Raw genomic sequence first — 22316 nt, forward strand, 5'->3', positions numbered from 1 at the left:
TACCTTAGGTGGGCAGGTGAAATCTAGGCTGGTGGGTAGTCCCACTTACATACCCTTTCTATTTAAATGCTTGTCTGCTTGGGTTGGGCTGATTGCCTACTTGGATGTAGGGCACGTCCAGCAACCCTTATATTTTATGTGAGACTTCCATATTTTATGCAGCTATGGTAACAAAATGCTTACAGAAATAACAAAAAGTAGGCTTTTACTTGGCTTAACAACTTAGCGTACCAATATTTAATTTTACATTAAAGAACCAAAATAATGAAATGTAATAATTTTAAAATTAACAGTAAAATGATAGAAAACCATATATTTAATTGCATGATGGACGAAATGAATAAAAATGTATATGTATAAGAAATAAATGTAAGGAGTAGAAGCTAATTGAAAGCATGAGTGCAGCAAAACATGTTTTGACGAAAACATGTTTTGATGAATAAGATGTTGGAGCTTCATTGTATTAGACTGATTATAGTTAGGCTATACACATCGTACAAAATCTTAGCATTTTGGAACGATGTAAAAAGAATTTTATAATCTAGAATTTTATAATCTAGCTTGTCATATCAAGTTACTTCAATTTACGAATTTATTTTTATAAGATTTGTTTTGTGGATTGATTATTTCTCAACTAGAATAAATTTAAAGAGTAAGTAACAATAACGCGCTAACTAATCAAAACCACCCGTTGAAATGATCCTGAGCACGTGTCAACATTTTTAAAAACACTGGATTGGAATTTAGAACACTCTATAATTGTGTTAAATCAACCGTATTTATTTTGCAACGTTCACTTTAAACTACCAAAAGTTATAATAATGTGCATTGTGAATTATTATTAAATATATATACACATATCATTAGAATCAAATAATTAAATTATCTCCTTTAACTTATTATTATTTGAGCTTAAGGTCCCGTTTAGATGTTGAGCTGAGTTGAGTTCTGAGTTTCGCGTGTAAAGTTGAAAAAGGTTTTGGGTCCCACATGTAAAGAGATTTTGAATTGAAATGAGTTTAGTAATTTGAAAGTTGGATATTTATATGTTAGACTCAACTTAAAATTAGATTGAATTGATCTCAGTTTAATCCAAGTTCTAAACAAACAGCTGAATCTTAAATAAGAGTACTCAATATTATTTTGTGATACAAAGCCTAATTTCGTCTAATTAATCTTATAACAAGAAGTAAGGTGTGAAGAGTTTATAAGCTAAATTCAAAATACATAATTTTACGTTTTGAGTACTTGCTATTTGTAATTACAATTTTACATATATGAATCATTTTGTTAGTTTTCTTTTAAAATTTAAAATTTTATTATAGTTATTATGTGGAGAAATAAGTTTTTTGTAAGTTTTTCTTAAATATAGTTAGTATTTTTCTTTATCTTTTTATTTTTATTTTTCTAAATGTGGGTTTTTTAATCAATTTACAAGAAAAAAAGAAATGCCGCCATTCTCTCCGTTGTTCAATTTCCGCTTATAACACTGTTTATTTTAAAATATTTTTTTAAAATAAAACACCGTTTATAGCCGTTCTTTTCTTCCCATTTTCCAATTTGAATTTGAACGATAAAGATTTTGAAAAATAAAGCGCAAAACATTCCAGCAACGGTAAAACAGAAAACCCCAAAGTATCCAGATGGTGAAATCGTTCGCCATTTGAATGGAGAGAGAGACTTCCGGTGGAATTCCTCTTTATACCTGCGTCGGTAGTTTTTGCCCTCGATTTTGCTCAATCGGTGTACGTCTGGTGCGAAACATTGCCTCTTGATTAATAGTTTTCAATGGTAGCGATGAGTTCTAGTATGAGCTAAGGTCGTGAGAATCATTTAAATTAGACAAGCTCGAGCACGAAGTCATTTGTCTGCTCGAATTAAATATTAACGGTATGCACGCCTTTTTCTCTCCACTTTGTCTGCTCGGGATTAAAGATTTGCGATATGCTCGCCCCTTTCTCTTCTCCTTTTCGAATTGGGCATATGCTTCTTGTTCTTTTGCTAGCTATGTTTTTCTTGCCCGGTTCTTTCTCTTAGTTATGAGTATTCAGCCCACACCCTTGTTTGTGAACGTATTCCTTTAAGTCTACACTATTTTAATGTTTCTTTGTCATCTCACCAGGTCCTCAGCTATCCGGCAGTGAGAAGCACCTCAAAGATTTCTCACGGCAAGGCAGACCTACTGCGATCGTTGGCCTCCAAGGCCTGTGCGGTTTATATGTAAGTGAAGGTGATAGGGGGGAAATTTTAACACTAATGATTTGCAAGTATCTTTAGTTTTGTTTTTTTGTTTTTTTTTTCCTCTATATCTTCAAATAAATTCGTATCTGAAACGAATGCAATCATTATTTTACCTTTTCTTTTCCCCCGATCTTTCTACTGAAAATTGATTCATATAAGTTTATAATTCTCCACGGGGTTATCTTGATTTTGCAGTTTTAATGCAGATCCACTTCTAATTCTTTTCTGGTTTGGCTTATCCTCTTGGCTAGGAATATTCAGCTCATCTACACCCTTCAATGAGAACGTATACGTTGAGTCCATACGATTTTGAATTTTTCTTTGTGATCCTACCTGGTCCTCAGCTATCACGCGGTGGGACTCACACCGAGATTATTGAACATCATGTGCGTGATTTGGCCACTGTTGTGTATCCAGTTAAGAGTGTGAAACAACCATGCTTCAGTGGCTTCCATCATGCTTGTTACTGAAATTGCGTACAACCTTGTAAGTGAAAGTAATGGGATGCTTATTTTGGCATTAATGATTTGCCATAGTTCCTTTCCTTCGCCACCCCCAACCTGTGTGTTCGTATGTGAAATGAATGCAGCCATTGTTTTAATTTTTTTCCCCCGATCAGTCTGGTGAAGATTGATTTATTGTATGCTTATAACTCTCCTCATGGGAAGATTCCAATTGGTAAGCTTCTTTGCAACAGAGTCCTTTTTGCCTCATTTGGTATGTTATTTTCCATATAGTAGTAGTGTTTTTATGGTGACTAAATATTTCAATTACTTAAGACAAAATTATTCGTTCAAATCAGTCTATTTTTGTAACGCCCCAATGGAAGGCTCAAACCACATGGCCTATACTCCAAAAGGACTAGTCAATGATACAATTGGAGTTCCACTAGAACCTTATAAAGAGCAAGAACTTCTCATTCCCAAGCAATGTGGGATCCCATACACCACCTACCCTTATCCATATCATATGGGGTATCACAATCTACCCCCCTTAAATTCCCGACGTCCTCGTCGGGCCTGTCCATTGTAGGTGGCACGGCTCAAGTCCCACATTTCTGGTTGGGATAGTCTCTGATACCATTTGTAACGCCCCAATGGAAGGCCCAAACCACATGGCCTATACTCCAAAAGGACTAGTCAATGATACAATTGGAGTTCTACTAGAACCTTATAAAGAGCAAGAACTTCTCATTCCCAAGCAATGTGGGATCCCATACACCACCTACCCTTATCCATATCATATGGGGTATCACAATTTTATCAGAATATTTGCTTTGATCTGGATTCATAGAAAAGTAGATGTTGAAAATGTGGTAGGTAACCAATATATTGCCCGCAGAGTTTAGCAATCCTTAAGCTATATTGTGCCACCTGTTGTGTACTAGAATGTTGTAGATGATGTCATTCCTGATTGTACTGCTATGACTTTTTATATGGGTTTAAACTTTAAAAAAAGTCTTAAGAACCAATTATCATAATTTGTTTCATGTTTGGTGATTCTCTATCACGGAATAGCTCTTGCTAGTTCCTTTTTGTTTGTTGTTGAGGTACAGGGGTTGTTTCTTTATTGCTTTTCTTGTTTAAACAAGAAAGTTTTCATGTTTCATTTACATGGAGATGACACTATTAAGAATTTTTTCAACCGATTTCTTGTTTGGATTGATGGGTTGTTCCCCCCTCTATCTCTTTATGTTTTTTATTAGTGAAAAATTAAAATTTTCTTTTGTTCTTCAGAGAATCACCTTCAAAAACTCTCGAGCGGTACCTGGATATAATCAAAGAATTGCATAATCAATACTTCTATGATTTTTTTTTTATATTCATTTTGATTCAGCTACTTCTTTTCCCTTTTCATCTGACTCTTTTATTTTTAAAATTTTTGTACATGTTGCAAAGTAAGAGATCCTTGATTGACGAAGCCTTACTAGATACTGAACAGAGATGAGTTAAGGTCCGAAGTCTAGGACTTCTAAACCAGGAAAAGAAATCCAATCTTCCAATATTAAGGTATCTGTTCAAAAAACAAGGCTACAAATTTATAGAAGATGAATACAATATGTTCTTTTTGTCTCATTGAATACAATATGTTCTTAACAGTTCAATAAAAGTGTTTTTTGTTACGATGTGGTGTTTGCCATTATAACTGCAGTACTTGGGAGTTAAATTACAAAGAGCAAAGACTTTGAGTTTGAATACTATTCTTATTTTTCAAACTTATATTCCTTGGACTTTGCATGAACCAAAACTTGGAAAGCTATAAATGGAACCAAAACTTATATTAGATTATTGAGAGCAAAGGCTTTGTTATTATATGTGTGAGTGCGTTGTGACTTTGGCAGTGAACCCTCCTAATGATATGTAGAGCTACTAGTTATATTATTCATCAGTTCATCTTTCTACCTTGAGTTATATAATCTTTTAGGGTATGAAGATAGGAAAATTGAAAATTGAGTCAAAAGTTAATTATAGCTGTACTAAATCAGTGTGCATGGTTTTGGTATCCTGGAGAATCAAACTTTTAGGACTATCAAAAGCTGAATGCTTTGTTTAACTGTTGTATTTAATTTATTTTTAAGCAATTTGTTTACACGTGGATTTATCATGAACTCATGCCTATGAACTTTATTTTTGTTTGTCTATCTGACATATACATTTTTAGAGGCTTATCCCTGCAGTACTAGGGATTTAGATTACTGGGAGCAATGACCATGGGTTTGAATATTATTTCAAACTCATGTAATTTGGAATTTGCATGAACCAAAACTTGGAAAACTATAAATTAAACCAAGACTTATGTTAGATTACTGAGAGCAATGACTTTGTCATGATGCGTGTGTGTATGTGAGTTTTTCAATGATCGTTCCTAATGCTTTATAGAGTTACTAGTAATATTGTACATCTGTTCCTCTTACTTTAGTTCATTTTCTTTTAGTGATGGTTCCTAATGTTCAATTGTCCTTGACTTGACTTTCTTGTATTCAATTCAAAACATAAAGTTTTAACTATCATATGATTTAAAAGTACAAATTATATGTTATTGCAAGCTAATGTTGTTTAGGAGAAGACCATTGAATGAGTCCAAGCACACTTTAGTTGCCTCATTTTATCATCATAATTGCCTAACTTCTTCCCTGATAACTATCACTAATGTCTCTTGGATCCGACTATGTTAATCCATTTCTTAAGGAACTTTGGATTGCTTGCAGCCACATTAAGATGCAACAAGGTGTTGTTAGGACTATGTCCGTTGCCATCATTGTAAAGCAAACAAAGAGCAGAGAGAACTTTTTGTCATCGTTGAGAGTGTGGGTATATAAGTATATTCATTATTTCTTTAGGAGATAAAGAATGGGTTTCAAAACCCTGTGCATGTGTGCCTTTTTGGGTGTAAGTGTTCTTCTTAACATTGATATATGAGTTAACTCTGCGCACGCGCACACACACATACACACATGTTTTTCATTCAGTATCAGGGATTTCTACATCCTTCCAGCATCTATTTGTGCCACTTGATTTTAGAAAGCAAGATAAAGGAACAATGCTTTGCAGAACAATAGCTAAATATGGGGGTAATAGCATTTTAATTAATTTGTTCTTGCTCTGTTATTTGATGGTTCCATAGGTGCTTTATATGACTAATCCTTTTTTGTTAAAGACTTAAGTATATATGCTTTAACAAGATTATGCTTGTTACTATTATAATCCACTTATATGTTACTACTGCTAATAACTTTTATAATTTCTTTTCTTAAATGTAATCTTAGCGAGTTCATTGGACATAATAACACTCATACTCTCTCTCTCTCTCTCTCTCAAAATGATACTGAAACAACAAAATTTCCAATAAAGTCTTTCCCTGAAGCCAAATTTATAATGATGCATTTCTTAGCATACCAAAATAAAAGTATTCTTATCTTTAGATTAGGTCTCTACTAATTGCATGGTCCTATTCATTTTCTCTATGTTTCTTATGTGATATATATTTCTTCTAATTTCATGTGATGTTAGGGGGAGACTTGAACGCACATTATATTCATTCTCAATGTGAGATCTTTCAAAATTACTTTTTTCATGTTTCTTCTATTGTATTTGAGTTGTCCTTGAAAAATGGCTTTTATTACTTCACTGGAATTAGCTTAACGTTTAGGATTAAAGTTGCTTCATTGTATATTACTTATATTATTAGAATTCTCTTTAAGTCATTATTGGTGGTTTACTCTACTAACCACGAGTATGCATTGACTGTGTTCTCTCTGCCTATTTGAAATGGAAGCATGTGACAAGGTGTGAGTGCCTCCCCCTTTACATCATTAGCATTGTCCAAATCTATTTGGCTTTTTATTCTTGCACAAAAACTAGTGGGATGAAAGGGCATAGGGGTTTTCTTCTATCCTCTTGCAAGTAAACTAAGGGATCATCTCTCCATTGTATACTAGGACTAGGTCTCATGCTACCCAAACTCAATCTGCCTATATCTCATTGTCTTGCCTCATCCTCCTCCCCCACCTTTTTTTTGCTCCTCTTCCTCATCTATTCCTTACCTTACCTTCCCCTCCTCCTCCAGCCCCCTCTATCTATGCACAAGTCTGTGCACAGACCCACATGTCACGAGTCATAAAGTGATGTGTGCACACATTTTTAACCTATAGATCTTTATAGTCCAGAATCAACATGGTCACAGTTATAGGTCAATAAACTCGCATACCCGTAACCCTTGGTCATAGTTGTGGGTCTTGGAATTCAGAAGTTGGCTTAGAGGAGTAGGAGAAGAAAAGAGAAGAAGAAGGAGGAGACATTGGAGAGAGAAAAGAGGATACTGGCCACTAAGGAGTGAAAGCTTGAAAGGAAGGGGGAGAAGAGGAGCAGAACGACTAGGAAGGAGAGAAATAAGAGGCGAGACAAACAATGATAAAATGACTTATATTATTATATTTATATTTATATAAATTAAGGGTCAGGCGGACGGTTGAAACTTCGGAGGCCTAAGGCCTAGCCCGGCACCAACGCCTACGGCTTTCAAAGGGTGGAGGTCCCCGCTTGCCCAAGGCGGGGATGGAAGGAAGGGTCAGGGAGGTCAGATACGGGGGCTCACCCAATAGCCCTACTCTCCTTCTCATAAAATCCATTTTTATGTAAAATTTGAAGAAAAGTAGTTGAAAACTGCCTCCAACGGATCATGTATTTTCAAATCTATTTTACATTTTACTACAGTGTTTAGCTAAATGTAGTGTGAATTGTACACAAATGTAAACATATTTTATTTATTTATTCTCTTTTCATGCACTTTATCTCTCACAATAGTTTCTCTCTCCTTGTACTTTTTTTCCAACAAACTATTAAATAATATATTATAAAGAAAAAATAGATAAACTGATGTATGGTATATTGTAAAAATCAGTATGTAAAATAGAAAAAGTAGGTTTTGGTGATGTATTTTAAAGGATAATATACAACCATTGGGAGTGCTCTTAGGTCACCCATATATCTCTTTCTCCTGCTTAACTTAGCATTTATAATCTCATTATCTGTTCATATCATTTATCATTTTTTTTTAATTTTTATTGTTTCATCACATTCTCATCTTCATAATCATCACGATTCATCTCATGACATCATTATCCATACTCATCATCATGATCATCTCATCGTCTTTTCATACCATTTATCATCTCATCATCCTTATATATCATCATGGTCTCCTAACACCATCATCTTCATAACCATCACAATCCATCTCATTACATCATTATCCATGCTATTCATCATCTCATTATCTTTTCATATCGTTTATCATCTCATCATGTTTTCATGTAATCACGATCTCATCACATCCTAATATTCATAACCATCATGACCCATCTCATGATGTCATTATCGATATTCATCATCATTGTCTCATCATAGTTTCATAAAATTGATCAACTTATCATCTTTTCATGTCATGATCTAATCTCATCCTCATCTTCATAACCATCATCAATCTCATTACATCATTATCATATTCATCATCATCTCATCATCCTCTTAATGACAGGTTATTAAGAGATGAAGTTATAAAATTACAGGTTTGATCTACTATTTTATTAGCATTATCTATTATTATCATTATCTGTTTGGTGTATTTTGCCTCTTACATTCTTGTGCAGATGGAAGAATTTGACCAAATGTGTAAGCACCTTTGAATTTAGATACTAAAAACTATATGATTATGTATTTTTTTTTTATATTGCATAGAAATTAGAGATAGAAATAGGTAAAAGGATTTACTACCATATTGCAGAAGCATCAGTCTCTGTTAGGGTTGCAGCCTGCACCCTAGAAGGGTGATCTCAGACTCCAAAACTCACCGCATGGGCCGAGGGGGTTGAGTTGGGCCCTAGCCTGTATCGGCGGCTGCCTTATTTGGACGACGTGCGGTAGATTAGCGCCACCACCGTCCAACCATCCTGTCTAACACCAAAACAATCACACAAATTGAAGTTATAAATCCTACAAATCCAAATAAAAGCAAAAACAAACTTATAGTTGAGAAAAATTTCACAAACCTAACAAAAAACCAATTCGAACTTAAACAATTAAGAATCAACTTAAATAAATAAACAAAATCAAGTAATAATCACACAAATCTGTGCACAGACCCACATGTCACAAGTCATAAAGTGATGTGTGCACAGATCTTCAACCAACAAATCTTTATAGTCTAGGGTGACCATGGTCGCAGTCATGGGCCAATAAACTTGCAAACCCAAAACACTTGGTCACAGTCGTGGGTCTTTGAATTTAGAAGTCTGCTTAAAGGAGGACGAGAAGAAAATGACAAGATGAAGATGAAGAGATTGGAGAGACAGAGTATGCTTGCCACTAGGCGTGAAAGCCTGAAAGGAAGGGGGAGAAGAGTAGCATGAAGACAATGACTAAGAGAAATGCAAAGCGAAACAAACATTGGTATTTATAGTTAGGATTTTGTTTTTATATTATTATTATTATATAATATACATATATTATAACTTATATATATTTATATAAATTGAGGGCCGGATGGATGGTTGAAACCTAGGTGGCCCAAGGACTAGCTCGGCACCAGAGCCCTAGCTTTCAAATGGGAGAATTAAAGCCCTTATTGATGGTATGCGGGGTGGAGGCCCCTGTTTGGACAGGGGGGGGGCAGGGAGGAAGGAAGGGTCGGGTGGGTCAGATGCAGGGGTTCGCCTAGTAGCCCTACTCTCCATCGCATAGTGGGTTAAGGTGTTAGGTCACCCTAGCTCTTTGTTCATATCATTTATCATCTCATCATCTGTTCATATCATTTATCATCTTTTCATATTATTAGGATTTCATCAAATCATCATCTTCATAACCATCACGATTCATCTCATTACATCATTATCCATATACATTATCATGATCATCTCATCATGTTTTCATATCATTTATCATCTCACCATCTTTTCATATAACTTATCATCTATCATTCTTTCATATCATCATGGTCTTATAACATCCTCATCTTCATAACCATCACGATTCATCTCATTACATCATTATCCATTCTAATAATCATCTCATTATCTTTTCATATCATTTATCATCTCATCATCTTTTCATTTAATTATGATCTCATCTCATCCTTGTCTTCATAACCATCACGACCCATCTCATCACGTCAATATTGATATTCATCATCATCGTCTCATCATATTTTCAAAAAGTTTGTCATCTCATCATCTTTTTGTATCATCATGATCTCATTTCATCCTCATCTTCAAAACCATCATCCATCTCATTACATCATTATCATATTCATCATCATCTCATCATCCTCTTAATGACAGGTTATTAAGAGACAAAGTTATCTTGAAGTTGTTATAAAATTACAGGTTTGATATACTATTTTATTTGCATTATCTATTATTTTCATTATTTATGTCGTGTATTTTGCGTCTTACATTCTTGTGTAGATGGAAGAACTTGACCCAAGGTGTAAACACCTTTGAATTTACACACTAAAAACTATATCATTATTTTTTATATTGCATAAAAATTAGAGATAAAAATAGTCATAAGGGATTTTACTATCATATAGTTTTCGTTAGGGTTGCAACCTGCACCCCAGAAGGGCGGTCTCAGACTCCAAAACTCACTACATGGGCTGAGGGGGTTGAGTTGGGCCCCACCCCTATCGGTGGCTGCCCTATTTGGATTACATGCAGTAGATTCGCTCCACCAACGTCCAACCATCTTGTCTAACACCAAAACAATCACACAAATTGAAATTATAAATCTTACAAATCCAAATAAAAGCAAAAACTAACTTATAGTTGAGAAAAATCTCACAAATCCAACAAAATTAAGTAATAATCACACAAATCTATGCACAGACCCATATGTCATAAGTCATAAAGTGATGTGTGCACAGATTTTCAACCTACATATCTTTATAGTCTAGGGTGAATGTGGTCGCAGTCGTGGGCCAATAAACTCGCAGACCCAAAATGCTTGGTCATAGTCGTGGGTCTTTGAATTCAGAAGTCTACTTAAAGGAGGACGAGAAGAAAATGACAAGACGAATGGGAAGAGATTGGAGAGAGAAAAGAGTATGCTTGTCACTAGGCGTGAAAGCTTGAAAGGAAGGGGGAGAAGAGTAGCACGAAGACCCATGACTGAGAGAAATGCAAGGCGAAACAAATATTGGTATTTATAGTTAGGATTTTGTTTTTATATTATTATTATATATAATATACATGTATTATAACTTATGTTAAATATATATTTATATAAATTGAGGGTCGGACGAATGGCTGAAACCTAGGTGCCCCAAGGACTAGCCTGGCACCAGCGCCTCCAGCTTTCAAATGGGAGAATTAAAGCCTGCATTGATGGTATGCAGGTGGAGGCCCCTTGTTTGGACAAGGCGGGGGCAAGAAGGAAGGGTTGGGCGGGTTAGATGCGGGGGTTCGCCTAGTAGCCCTACTCTCCATCGCATAGTGGGTTAAGGTGTTAGGTCACCCATAGCTCTTTGTTCACATCATTTATCATCTCATAATCGGTTCATATCATTTATCATCTTTTTATATTATTACGATTTCATCACATCCTCATCTTCATGACCATCACGATACATCTCATCACATCATTATCCATTCTAATCATCATCTCATTATCTTTTCATCTCATTATCGTTTCATTTGATCATGATCTCATCTCATCCTTATCTTCATAACCATCACAACCCATCTCATCACGTCAATATTGATATTCATCATCACCGTCTCATCATATTTTCAAAAAGTTTATCATCTCATCATCTTTTCGTATCATCATGATCTCATCTCATCCTCATCTTTAAAACTATCATCCATCTTATTACATCATTGTCATATTCATCATCATCTCATCATTCTCTTAATGACAGGTTATTAAGAGACGAAGTTATCTTGAAGTTGTTATAAAATTACAGGTTTGATCTACTATTTTATTTGCGTTATCTATCACTATCATTATTTTTGTTGAGTATTTTGCCTTGTACATTCTTGTGCAGATGGAAGAACTTGACCAAAGGTGTAAACACCTTTGAATTTACACACTAAGAACTATATATGATTATGTACTTTTTTATATTGTATAGAAATTAGAGATAGAAATAGGCATAAACAATTTTACTACTATACAGTTTTCATTAGGGTTGCAGCCTGCACCCCAGAAAGATGGTCTCAGACTCGAAAACTCACGGCATGGGCCGAGGGGGTTGAGTTGGGCCCCAGTCCTTATCGGCGGCTGCCCTATTTGGATGACATGCAGTAGATTAGCGTCACCACCATCCAACCACCTTGTCTAACACCAAAACAATCACACAAACTGAAGTTATAAATCTCACAAATCTAAATAAAAGCAAAAACCAACTTATATTTGAGAAAAATCTCACAAATCCAACACAAAACAAATTCGAACTTAAACAATTAAATATCAATTTCAATAAATAAACAAAATCAAGTAATAATCGCACAAATATCTGCATAGACCCATATGACACAAGTCATAAAGTGATGTGTGCACAAATCTTCAACTTACAGATCTTTATAGTCTAGGGTGAACATTATCGCAGTCATGGGCCAATAAACACGTAGACCCAAAATGCTTGGTCACAGTCGTGGGTCCTTGAATTGAGAAGTCTGCTTAAAGGAAGACGAGAAGAAAATGACAAGACAAAGGGGAAGAGATTGGAGAGGCAAAAGAGTATGCTTGCCACTAGGCGTGAAAGCCTGAAAAGAAGAGGAGAAGAGTAGCACGAAGACTATGAATGAGAGAACTATAAGGTGAAACAAACATTTGTGTTTATAGTTAGGATTTGATTTTTATATTATTATTATATATAATATACATAAATTATTACTTATGTTAATATAAATTGAGGGCCGGATGGACGGTTGAAACATAGGTAGCCTGGCACCAGCGCCTCCAGCTTTCAAATGGGAGAATTAAAGCCCTCATTGATGGTATGCGGGTGGAGGCCACTCTTTGGACAAGGTGGGGGCTGGAAGGAAGGGTCAGGTGGGTCAGATGCGTGGGTTCGCCTAGTAGCCCTCCTCTCCAACGCATAATGGGTTAAGGTGTTTGGTCACCTCTAGCTCTTTGTTCATATCATTTATCTTCTCATCTTCTGTTCATATTATTTATCATTTTTTCTTATTATTACGATTTCATCACATCCTCATCTTCACAACCATCACGATTCATCTCATAACATCATTATCCATACTCATTATCATGATCATTTCATCATCTTTTCATATCATTTATCATCTCATCATCTTTTCATATAACTTATCATCCATCATCATTTCATATCATCATGGTCTTAGAACATCCTCATCTTTATAACCATCACGATACATCTCATTACATCATTATTCATTCTAATCATCATCTCTTCATCTTTTCATTTAATCATGATCTCATCCCATCCTTATCTTCATAACCATCACGACCCATCTCATCATGTCAATATTGATATTCATCATCATCGTCTCATCATATTTTCAAAAAGTTTATCATCTTATCATCTTTTCATATCATCATGATCTCATCTCATCCTCATCTTCAAAACCATCATTCATCTCATTACATCATTATCATATTCATCATCATCTTATAATCCTCTTAATGACAGGTTATTAAGAGGCGAAGTTATCTTCAAGTTGTTATAAAATTACAGGTTTGATCCACTATTTTTTTTTTGCATTATCTACTATTATCATTATTTTTGTCGAGTATTTTGCCACGTACATTAATGTGCAGATGGAAGAACTTGACCCAAAGTATAAACACCTTTGAATTTACACACTAAGAACTATATGATTATGTATTTTTTTATATTGCATAGAAATTAGACATAGAAATAGGCATAATGGATTTTACTACCATACAGTTTTCACTAGGGTTGCAGCCTGCATCCCTCCAGAAGGGTGGTCTTAGACTCCAAAACTCACTACATGGGCCGAGGGGGTTGAGTTGGGCCCCAGCCCCTATCGGCGACTGCCCTATTTGGATGGCGTGCGGTAGATTATCGCCACCACCATCCAACCAACCTATCGAACACCAAAACAATCACACATACAAAAGTTATAAATCTTACAAATCCAAATAAAAGCAAAAGCAAACTTATAGTTAAGAAAAATCTCACAAATCCAACAAAAAACCAATTCGAACTTAAACAATTAAATATCAACTTCAATAAATAAACACAATCAAATAATAATTGCACAAATCTATGCACAGATCCACATGTCACAAGTCATAAATTGATGTGTGCACAGATCTTCAACCTATAGATCTTTATAGTCTAGGGTAAACATGCTTGCAGTCGTGGGCTAATAAACTCGCAGACCCAAAAAGTTTGGTCACAATCGTGGGTGTTTGAATTTAGAAGTCTGCTTAAAGGAGGACGAGAAGGAAATGGCAAGACGAAGGAGAAGAGATTGGAGAGAGAAAAGAGTATGTTGGCCACTTGACGTGAAAGCCTGAAAGGAAGGGAGAGAAGAGTAGTACGAAGACTGTGAATGAGAGAAATGCATGGGGAAACAAACACAAGTATTTATAGTTAGGATTTTGTTTTTATATTATTGTTATATCTAATATACATATATTATGACTTATGTTATATATTTATATTTATATAAATTAAGGGCCGGACGGACGATTGAAACCTAAGTGGCCCAAGGACTAGCCCAGCACCAGCGCCAAATGGGAGAATTATAGCCCTCATTGATGGTATGTGGTTGGAGGCCCCTGTCTACATAAGGTCGGGGCAAGAAGGAAGGGTCGAGCAGGTTAGATACGAGAGTTCGCCTAGTAGCCCTACTTTCCATCATCTAGTGGGTTAAGGTGTTAGGTCACCCATAGCTCTTTGTTCATATCATTTAACATTTATCATCTTATCATCTCTTCATATCATTTATCATCTTTTCATATTATTACGATTTCATCACATCCTCATCTTCATAACCATCACGATTCATCTCATTACATTATTATCCATACTCATTATCATGATCTCTCATCATGTTTTCGTATCATTTATCATCTCATCATGGTCTCATAACACTGTCATCTTCATAACCATCACAATCCATCTCATTACATCATTATCTATGTTAATCATCATCTCAATATCTTTTCATATCATTTATCATCCTTTCATGTTTTCAAATGATCATGATCTCATCAGATCCTTATATTCATAACCATCATGACCCATCTAATGACGTCATTATCGATATTCATCATCATCGTCTCATTGTAGTTTCATAAAACTTATCAACTCATCATCTTTTTCGTATCATCATGATCTCATCTCATCCTCATCTTCATAACCATCATCCAGCTCATTACATCATTATCATATTCATTATTATCTCGTCATCCTCTTATTGATAGGTTATTAAGAGACAAAGTTGGCTTGAAGTTGTTATAAAATTACAGGTTTGATCTACTATTTTATTCGCATCATCTATCATTATCATTATTTGTGTGGTGTATTTTGCCTCTAACATTCTTGTGCAGATGGAAGAACTTGACCAAAGGTGTAAACACCTTCGAATTTTGACACTAAAAAGTATATGACTATGTATTTTTTTATATTGCATAGAAATTAGAGATAAAAATAGGCATATGGGATTTTACTACGATATTGCTGAAGCATCGGTCTCCGTTAGGGTTGCAGCCTGCAGCCTGCAACCTAGAAGGGTGGTCTCAGACTCCAAAACTCACCGCATGGGCCCAGGGGGTTGAGTTGGGCCCCAGCACCTATCGACGGCTGCCCAATTTGGATGATGTGTGGTAGATTAGCCCCACCACCATCCAACCACCCTGTCTAACACCAAAACAATCACACAAATCGAATTTATCAATCTTACAAATCCAAATAAAAGTGGAAACAAACATATAGTTGAGAAAAATCTCACAAATCTAACAAAAAACCAACTCAAACTTAAACAATTAAGAATCAACTTTAAAAAATAAACAAAATCAAGTAATAATTGCATAAATCTATGCACAGACCCACATGTCACAAGTCAGAAAGTGATGTGCACAGATCTTCAACCTAAAAATCTTTGTGGTCTAGGGTAAACGTTGTCGTAGATCGTGGGCCAATAAACTCGCAGACCCAAAACGCTTGGTCATAGTCGTGGGTCTTTGAATTCAGAAGTCTGCTTAAAGGAGGACGAGAAGAAAATGAAAAGACGAAGGAGAAGAGATTGGAGAGAGAAAAGAGTATGTTGGCCACTAGGCGTGAAAGCCTGAAAGGAAGGGGGATAAGAGTAGTACGAAGACTGTGAATGAGTGAAATGCATGGGGAAACAAACACTAGTATTTATAGTTAGGATTTTGTTTTTATATTATTGTTATATCTAATATACATATATTATGACTTATGTTATATATTTATATTTATATAAATTAAGGGCTGGAAGGACGGTTGAAACCTAGGTGGCTAGAGGATTAGCCCGACACCAACGCCAAATGGAAGAATTAAAGCCCTCATTGATGGTATGCTGGTGGAGGCCCCAGTTTGGACAGGAGGGGGGGGACAGGAAGGAAGGGTCGGGCGGGTCAGATGCGGGGGTTCGCCTAGTGGCCCTACATTCCATCGCATAGTGGGTTAAGGTGTTAGGTCACCCATAGCTCTTTATTCATATCATTTATCATCTTTTAATATTATTACGATTTCATCACATCCTCATCTTCATAACCATCACGATTCATCTCATTAAATTATTATCCATACTCATTATCATGATCTCTCATCATGTTTTCGTATCATTTATCATCTCATCATGGTCTCATAACACTGTCATCTTCATAACCATCACAATCCATCTCATTACATCATTATCTATGTTAATCATCATCTCAATATCTTTTCATATCATTTATCATCCTTTCATGTTTTCAAATGATCATGATCTCATCAGATCCTTATATTCATAACCATTATGACCCATCTAATGACGTCATTATCGATATTCATCATCATCGTCTCATTGTAGTTTCATAAAACTTATCAACTCATCATCTTTTTCGTATCATCATGATCTCATCTCATCCTCATCTTCATAACCATCATCCATCTCATTACATCATTATCATATTCATTATTATCTCGTCATCCTCTTATTGATAGGTTATTAAGAGACAAAGTTGGCTTGAAGTTGTTATAAAATTACAGGTTTGATCTACTATTTTATTCGCATCATCTATCATTATCATTATTTGTGTGGTGTTTTTTGCCTCTAACATTCTTGTGCAGATGGAAGAACTTGACCAAAGGTGTAAACACCTTCGAATTTTGACACTAAAAAGTATATGACTATGTATTTTTTTATATTACATAGAAATTAGAGATAAAAATAGGCATATGGGATTTTACTACGATATTGCTGAAGCATCGGTCTCCGTTAGGGTTGCAGCCTGCAGCCTGCAACCTAGAAGGGTGGTCTCAGACTCCAAAACTCACCGCATGGGCCCAGGGGGTTGAGTTGGGCCCCAGCACCTATCGACGGCTGCCCAATTTGGATGATGTGTGGTAGATTAGCCCCACCACCATCCAACCACCCTGTCTAACACCAAAACAATCACACAAATCGAATTTATCAATCTTACAAATCCAAATAAAAGTGGAAACAAACATATAGTTGAGAAAAATCTCACAAATCTAACAAAAAACCAACTCAAACTTAAACAATTAAGAATCAACTTCAAAAAATAATCAAAATCAAGTAATAATTGCATAAATCTATGCACAGACCCACATGTCACAAGTCAGAAAGTGATGTGCACAGATCTTCAACCTACAAATCTTTGTGGTCTAGGGTAAACGTTGTCGTAATCGTGGGCCAATAAACTCGCAGACCCAAAACGCTTGGTCATAGTCGTGGGTCTTCGAATTCAGAAGTCTGCTTAAAGGAGGACGAGAAGAAAATGACAAGACGAAGGAGAAGAGATTGGAGAGAGAAAAGAGTATGTTGGCCACTAGGCGTGAAAGCCTGAAAGGAAGGGGGATAATAGTAGTACGAAGACTGTGAATGAGAGAAATGCATGGGGAAACAAACACTAGTATTTATAGTTAGGATTTTGTTTTTATATTATTGTTATATCTAATATACATATATTATGACTTATGTTATATATTTATATTTATATAAATTAAGGGCTGGAAGGACGGTTGAAACCTAGGTGGCTAGAGGATTTGCCCGACACCAACGCCAAATGGAAGAATTAAAGCCCTCATTGATGGTATGCTGGTGGAGGCCCCAGTTTGGACAGGAGGGGGGGGGGCAGGAAGGAAGGGTTGGGCGGGTCAGATGCGGGGGTTCGCCTAGTGGCCCTACATTCCATCGCATAGTGGGTTAAGGTGTTAGGTCATCCATAGCTCTTTATTCATATCATTTATCATCTTTTAATATTATTACGATTTCATCACATCCTCATCTTCACAACCATCACGATTCATCTCATTACATTATTATCCATACTCATTATCATGATCTCTCATCATGTTTTCGTATCATTTATCATCTCATCATGGTCTCATAACACTGTCATCTTCATAACCATCACAATCCATCTCATTACATCATTATCTATGTTAATCATCATCTCAATATCTTTTCATATCATTTATCATCCCTTCATGTTTTCATATAATCATGATCTCATCATATCCTTATATTCATAACCATCATGACCCATCTAATGACGTCATTATCGATATTCATCATCATCGTCTCATTGTAGTTTCATAAAACTTATCAACTCATCATCTTTTTCATATCATCATGATCTCATCTCATCCTCATCTTCATAACCATCATCCATCTCATTACATCATTATCATATTCATTATCACTCGTCATCCTCTTATTGATAGGTTATTAAGAGACAAAGTTGGCTTGAAGTTGTTATAAAATTACATGTTTGATCTACTATTTTATTCGCATCATCTATCATTATCGATATTTGTGTGGTGTATTTTGCCTCTAACATTCTTGTGCAGATGGAAGAACTTGACCAAAGGTGTAAACACCTTCGAATTTTGACACTAAAAAGTATATGACTATGTATTTTTTTATATTGCATAGAAATTAGAGATAAAAATAGGCATATGGGATTTTACTACGATATTGCTGAAGCATCGGTCTCCGTTAGGGTTGCAGCCTGCAGCCTGCAACCTAGAAGGGTGGCCCTACATTCCATCGCATAGTGGGTTAAGGTGTTAGGTCACCCATAGCTCTTTATTCATATCATTTATCATCTTTTAATATTATTACGATTTCATCACATCCTCATCTTCATAACCATCACGATTCATCTCATTACATTATTATCCATACTCATTATCATGATCTCTCATCATGTTTTCGTATCATTTATCATCTCATCATGGTCTCATAACACTGTCATCTTCATAATCATCACAATCCATCTCATTACATCATTATCTATGTTAATCATCATCTCAATATCTTTTCATATCATTTATCATCCCTTCATGTTTTCATAAAATCATGATCTCATCATATCCTTATATTCATAACCATCATGACCCATCTAATGACATCATTATCGATATTCATCATCATCGTCTCATTGTAGTTTCATAAAACTTATCAACTCATCATCTTTTTCGTATCATCACGATCTCATCTCATCCTCATCTTCATAACCATCATCCATCTCATTACATCATTATCATATTCATTATCACTCGTCATCCTCTTATTGATAGGTTATTAAGAGACAAAGTTGGCTTGAAGTTGTTATAAAATTACATGTTTGATCTACTATTTTATTCGCATCATCTATCATTATCGTTATTTGTGTGGTGTATTTTGCCTCTAACATTCTTGTGCAGATGGAAGAACTTGACCAAAGGTGTAAACACCTTCGAATTTTGACACTAAAAAGTATATGACTATGTATTTTTTTATATTGCATAGAAATTAGAGATAAAAATAGGCATATGGGATTTTACTACAATATTGCTGAAGCATCGGTCTCCGTTAGGGTTGCAGCCTGCAGCCTGCAACCTAGAAGGGTGGTCTCAGACTCCAAAACTCACCGCATGGGCCCAGGGGGTTGAGTTGGGCCCCAGCACCTATCGACGGCTGCTCAATTTGGATGATGTGTGGTAGATTAGCCCCGCCACCATCCAACCACCCTGTCTAACACCAAAACAATCACACAAATCGAATTTATCAATCTTACAAATCCAAATAAAAGTGGAAACAAACTTATAGTTGAGAAAAATCTCACAAATCTAACAAAAAACCAGCTCAAACTTAAACAATTAAGAATCAACTTCAAAAAATAAACAAAATCAAGTAATAATTGCATAAATCTATGCACAGACCCACATGTCACAAGTCAGAAAGTGATGTGCACAGATCTTCAACCTACAAATCTTTGTGGTCTAGGGTAAACGTTGTCGTAATCGTGGGCCAATAAACTCGCAGACCCAAAACGCTTGGTCATAGTCGTGGGTCTTCGAATTCAGAAGTCTGCTTAAAGGAGGACGAGAAGAAAATGACAAGACGAAGGAGAAGAGATTGGAGAGAGAAAAGAGTATGTTGGCCACTAGGCGTGAAAGCCTGAAAGGAAGGGGGATAAGAGTAGTACGAAGTCTGTGAATGAGAGAAATGCATGGGGAAACAAACACTAGTATTTATAGTTAGGATTTTGTTTTTATATTATTGTTATATCTAATATACATATATTATGACTTATGTTATATATTTATATTTATATAAATTAAGGGCTGGAAGGACGGTTGAAACCTAGGTGGCTAGAGGACTAGCTCGACACCAACGCCAAATGGAAGAATTAAAGCCCTCATTGATGGTATGCGGGTGGAGGCCCCAGTTTGGACAGGAGGGGGGGGGGGGGCAGGAAGGAAGGGTCGGGCGGGTCAGATGCGGGGGTTCTCCTAGAAGCCCTACTCTCCATCGCATAGTGGGTTAAGGTGTTAGGTCTCCCATAGCTCTTTATTCATATCATTTATCATCTTTTAATATTATTACGATTTCATCACATCCTCATCTTCATAACCATCACGATTCATCTCATTACATTATTATCCATACTCATTATCATGATCTCTCATCATGTTTTCGTATCATTTATCATCTCATCATGGTCTCATAACACTGTCATCTTCATAACCATCACAATCCATCTCATTACATCATTATCTACGTTAATCATCATCTCAATATCTTTTCATATCATTTATCATCCCTTCATGTTTTCATATAATCATGATCTCATCATATCCTTATATTCATAACCATCATGACCCATCTAGTGACGTCATTATTGATATTCATCATCATCATCTCATTGTAGTTTCATAAAACTTATCAACTCATCATCTTTTTCGTATCATCGTGATCTCATCTCATCCTCATATTCATAACCATTATCCATCTCATTACATCATTATCATATTCATTATCATCTCGTCATGCTCTTATTGATAGGTTATTTAGAGACAAAGTTGGCTTGAAGTTGTTATAAAATTACAGGTTTGATCTACTATTTTGTGCGCATCATCTATCATTATCATTATTTGTGTGGTGTATTTTGCCTCTAACATTCTTGTGCAGATGGAAGAACTTAACGAAAGGTGTAAACACCTTCAAATTTTGACACTAAAAAGTATATGACTATGTATTTTTTTATATTGCATAGAAATTAGAGATAAAAATAGGCATATGGGATTTTACTACGATATTGCTGAAGCATCGGTCTCCGTTAGGGTTGCAGCCTGCAGCCTGCAACCTAGAAGGGTGGTCTCAAACTCCAAAACTCACCGTATGGGCTTAGGGGGTTGAGTTGGGCCCCAGAACCTATCGACGGCTGCCCAATTTGGATGATGTGCAGTAGATTAGCCCCACCACTATCCAACCATCCTGTCTAACACCAAACAATCACACAAATCGAATTTATCAATCTTACAAATCCAAATAAAAGCAAAAACAAACTTATAGTTGAGAAAAATCTCACAAATCTAACAAAAAATCAATTTGAACTTAAACAATTAAGAATCAACTTCAAAAACTGAACAAAATCAAGTAATAATCGTAGAAATCTATGCACAAACCCACATGTCACAATTCATAAAGTGATGTGCACAGATCTTCAACCTCCAAATCTTTGTGGTCTAGGGTAAACGTAGTCGCAATCGTGGGCCAATAAACTCGCAGACCCAAAACGCTTGGTCATAGTCGTGAGTCTTTGAATTCAGAAGTCTGCTTAAAGGAGGACGAGAAGAAAATGACAAGACGAAGGAGAAGAGATTGGAGAGAGAAAAGAGTATGTTGGCCACTAGGCGTGAAAGCCTGTAAGGACGGGGGAGAAAAGTAGCGCGAAGACTGTGAATGAGAGAAATGCATGGGGAAACAAATACTGGTATTTATAGTTAGGATTTTGTTTTTATATTATTGTTATATCTAATATACATATATTATGACTTATGTTATATATTTATATTTATATAAATTAAGGGCCGGAAGGACG

General features: G+C 35.7%; 1 long non-coding RNA gene across 3 annotated transcripts; it reads left to right on the top strand.

Moving 5' to 3' along the window:
• Positions 1-1589: 1589 nt before the first annotated feature.
• LOC121251577 lies at positions 1590-21986 on the top strand. Of its 3 annotated transcripts, none has more exons than XR_005938061.1 (4): positions 1590-1890; positions 2123-2983; positions 14225-14238; positions 21976-21986. It is a non-coding gene; the product is annotated as an uncharacterized LOC121251577 (long non-coding RNA). The 3 variants fall into 3 exon arrangements; XR_005938060.1 differs by lacking the exons at positions 14225-14238; positions 21976-21986 and adding an exon at positions 4140-4259 and having other exon boundaries at positions 2123-2220; positions 2493-2919; XR_005938059.1 differs by lacking the exons at positions 14225-14238; positions 21976-21986 and adding an exon at positions 4140-4259 and having other exon boundaries at positions 2123-2919.
• The last annotated feature ends 330 nt before the right edge of the window (positions 21987-22316 follow it).

Source organism: Juglans microcarpa x Juglans regia, chromosome 2S, assembly GCF_004785595.1.
Source record: "Juglans microcarpa x Juglans regia isolate MS1-56 chromosome 2S, Jm3101_v1.0, whole genome shotgun sequence".
NCBI classification, from domain to species: Eukaryota; Viridiplantae; Streptophyta; class Magnoliopsida; order Fagales; family Juglandaceae; genus Juglans; species Juglans microcarpa x Juglans regia.